Source organism: Balaenoptera ricei, chromosome 18, assembly GCF_028023285.1.
Source record: "Balaenoptera ricei isolate mBalRic1 chromosome 18, mBalRic1.hap2, whole genome shotgun sequence".
NCBI lineage: Eukaryota > Metazoa > Chordata > Mammalia > Artiodactyla > Balaenopteridae > Balaenoptera > Balaenoptera ricei.
The window spans coordinates 27,672,719-27,676,422 of record NC_082656.1 but is presented as its reverse complement, the minus strand read 5'-3'; the positions used below and the strand labels follow the sequence as shown (position 1 = coordinate 27,676,422).

Here is a 3,704-nt window from a genome sequence, read left to right as displayed (position 1 = left end):
CCTGAATCTTGGATACTGATAGGCACTCAAATGCAGATATAAAGCAGGTGTTAAACATATGGATCTCGATCTCAGGAAAAATATTGGGGTTGGCAACATGGTTTTAGGTAATCAACACAGATGGAATTGCTGAAACTCTGGAATTGACTGAGAGCCTGGAGGGGAGGGCAAGACCTGAGGATGAACTTTGATACTTACAAGCACCATGTTGGTTGCTGTGATGAGTATAGAGAGGCATTTTAGATATACTAACTGTAAAGCCAAAGAGATACTTTAAATAAATATGCTCAATAAATTGGTGAAATGGAACTTTATTGTAACTCTGACTTTCTGCGGCTTTTTCTTGTTTGGCCCATCACTTACAGGAAATGTCAAGTGATTCCGAAGACCACCTGGAGTTGCTTTAACTTCAATCCCCTGAGAAGCCTCAGAAGGTCAAGTATTATCTCCTACTGCTTCTCAGATGCCTTTACATCGTACTGAGTTCCTAGTTAATCTTCCCCATTCCTGTAAAATTCACCTGTGCCACTGCTCTATGTAGAAATGACACACATTCTTTCAATTTTGGAAACTGAGCTTTTTCTCATACACTCAAGAGGATAATTCCACACTTTGAAAATAGGTTTAAAAATATTGAAAGCTATAAAGATTAGAATAGCTCTTTCAAAATTCCCTAAAAGCACATTAAGCGGTAATAATGTACATGGTCTTAAAAATATATATGAATTTAGATTTCAAAAATAAAGTAAGAAATCATTTTAAGTGTATTTAGAGATACACATAAAACATGATATTATAGTATATAAACACACACACACTTATGAATGTACACATATAGAAACCTAAATGCACGCATATACACACAAGTACCATTTGTGTTCATTACTGATAACAGCTCAACAATAGCAATACAAGCATTAACTGAGATCTTACTGTATTCTAAGGATGAACTAAGTCACTCTAAATATTAGCTTCTTTACCCTACCAACAACTCTGTGAGGTAGATAATAATATTTTTACATTTTTCAATTGCTACTTTGTATAGCCTACACAAATAAAGTGTTAAAGGAGTCTCAAAATAAAGCAAAAACTTACTATTCAATTTACTTCAATAAATTGTTTATTTAGCATCTTCTATCTTCTAGTCAGTGTGCCACATGCTTAGACAAAATGCCTTACTTCTGCATAAGAAAGATATATTAATGCAGTCATGGGCATCAAAGGAGCTGTGTGCCCCCAAGGAGAATACCAGTCTCCATGCTAGAAGACAGAAACTAAACTGTACAAAATCTTTCAAACGGGAGATTTTCAGCTTCTTAAAAACAAACAAACAAACAAACAAAAACCCGATATCCAGTTACCAATGGAACATTGTTATTTATCATTTTTCCTTATTCTTCTTCTTTTCCTTCTTCTAGCTTCCACGTAGATCTTGGCTCTATCTTTTCTATTTCAAATAACCCCTGGTTCAGTTCAAAATGGGATCAAGAGAGGAGTGGAAGTGTGAAAATTTCTTCCTTGCTGTTCCCCAAGACATGCTCTTAATTCCTGCTTAATTTTAAGAGCCTGACTGCTAATCTCTTTGGGAAAAAAAAAAAAAAAAAAGATGAGTGTTGGGGTGTGAAGCCCCAGGGCCTGGGTGGGCTGATGGCTGCCACCATGTCCTTGCCTGCGTGATGTTGGGCTTCAAGGCAGCCCAGTGCTGCCTGGCTGAGGCCACAACAGCTGTGACAGCTGCTACAGAGAGGAAGGAGAATGCCACAGCCCTAGTTTGGGAGTCATGAGTGTATCTTTCCAGGATCTTCACCCTGATGGAGAACCTGGAAGTAAAGCCTACAGAACGCACACCCTGAAGTTCTGTGGGCTTTACACCCACCCCCCTGAGGCTACACCCTGAAGTTTTTCACTCTCACTAGTCTACACTCAGCCTCCAGCACCAGCTTCTGGCTCACAGCTCCTGCTCCAGGAAATTGAAAAAGGCCCTTCAGCTCTGCTAGGTCAATAGTAGGAAGTGTCACAGTCTGATATTTCTGTTGGGTGACTTTTTATGTCTGTGTCCTGTACAGTTTTTCTTTTTGTTTATTTCATCTTCAGTGAAGTGACTCAGCTGCTTAAGAGTTTGTCCATCAAGGGGTATGGGCCCCTTGTATCACTACCACCCCCCCCAAATTCTATCCCTGTTTCACTCCAAGTCTGGTATTAGAGTCATAATTAAATGCAAACAAAATTGTGATATGATAGATAATCATATTGAAGATCCAGAAGAAGGCAATGTGAAGTTCTCTTCTGAACTGGATATGATTTTTAATGAGAGTGATCAGGAATTGTGATACTTAGACTATCAGAAACATGCCTTTATATGATTATTAGTAACTACTTGGGCAATCATGGAGATTTGTCAGATACAAGGAGTGAAGCATGTAAAAAAAAGTCTTGTCTGACTGGTTTGGGTTGTCTAGTCAAAGAGACACTAAGCCACTAGTGTTGTTATTTGTTTCTGTAATGAAGCTTTGTTGGCCTTGCTCAGGACAATGCAAAGAGTCATAGATGGCACACCAGCATATCATCTCCATGAAATCATATTTGTGGATAATGATAGTGACTTTGGTGATCTAAATGGAGAGCTAGATGAATATGTCCAAAATAAGAAATACAAGTGTGAGGGATTGATTGTAGGAAGAATGATTGGAGCAGCCCATGGTCTAAGAGAACTTCTGATGTTTCTGGAGTGCAACTGTGAGGTGAATGTGATACGGCTGCAGCCTTTGCTGGCTGTTATCCAGGAGGACCAGCAGACCATGGCTTGCCTAGTGATTATCATTAGTGTGGATGCACTCACAAATGGCTCACTGTCCTCTATGATACAGGAAGGATTCAGCTGGGGGACGCACTTCAAGAGGGATCTTGTTCCCATTTCTGAGCTATGAAGGCCAGAAGGAGCTACTGCATCAATAAATTCACTTACAACGGCTGGAGAATTGTTTGCCAGGAACAGATGCTATTGCAATGAATTGGACAGTGTGACAGTGACATGGATTTCCTGGAAGGAGAAAATGTGGAAATATCATTTAGGATCTGAATGTGTACAGGTAAGCTCTTTATGATCCCTTGCTCTATAATAAGAGATGTTTTCTGAAAAAGGTAATCATATGGATCTCCTGAAGGCTAGGACACCATGACACATAACTCCTTCAGGTTGGCACATGTTTGGTTGAATAAATATAAAAAGTATTATATTTCCTTAAGGTGTGATCTGAGGGCCAACAGCTATGGAAATAACCATGAGTGTGTTGAATTGAGAAAAAAATTGAGCTGTAAATTATTTAAGTGATATCTGGAACGTACTTACCCAGAAATGCAGGTATAAACACAAGGACAATTTGAAAGTCGACAAAATAAGTGTGAGAAAAAGCAGTTAAGAAACTGTTGCTTAGCCTAGAGAAGAACCAGAGGAAACTAGAGGAGACCTGAGGAGAGTCTGATGTAAGTCAGGACTTGGTTACCTCACACTATATGCTGAAAATTTTTAAAAAATTTTTATTAGGGTATAGTTGATTTACAAAGTTATGTTAATTTCAGGTGTACAACAAAGTGAATCTGTTATATATATATATATATATATATATATCCACTTTTTTTAAGATTATTTTCCCATATAGACCATTACAGTGTACTGAGTAGAGTTCCGTGCGCTATACAGTAGG

The 3,704-nt window shown here is 38.5% G+C and overlaps 1 pseudogene; it reads left to right on the top strand.

Moving 5' to 3' along the window:
• The first annotated feature begins 1,780 nt into the window (after window positions 1-1,780).
• On the top strand, window positions 1,781-3,367 carry LOC132352751 (polypeptide N-acetylgalactosaminyltransferase 11-like; annotated as a pseudogene).
• Window positions 3,368-3,704: the final 337 nt, after the last annotated feature.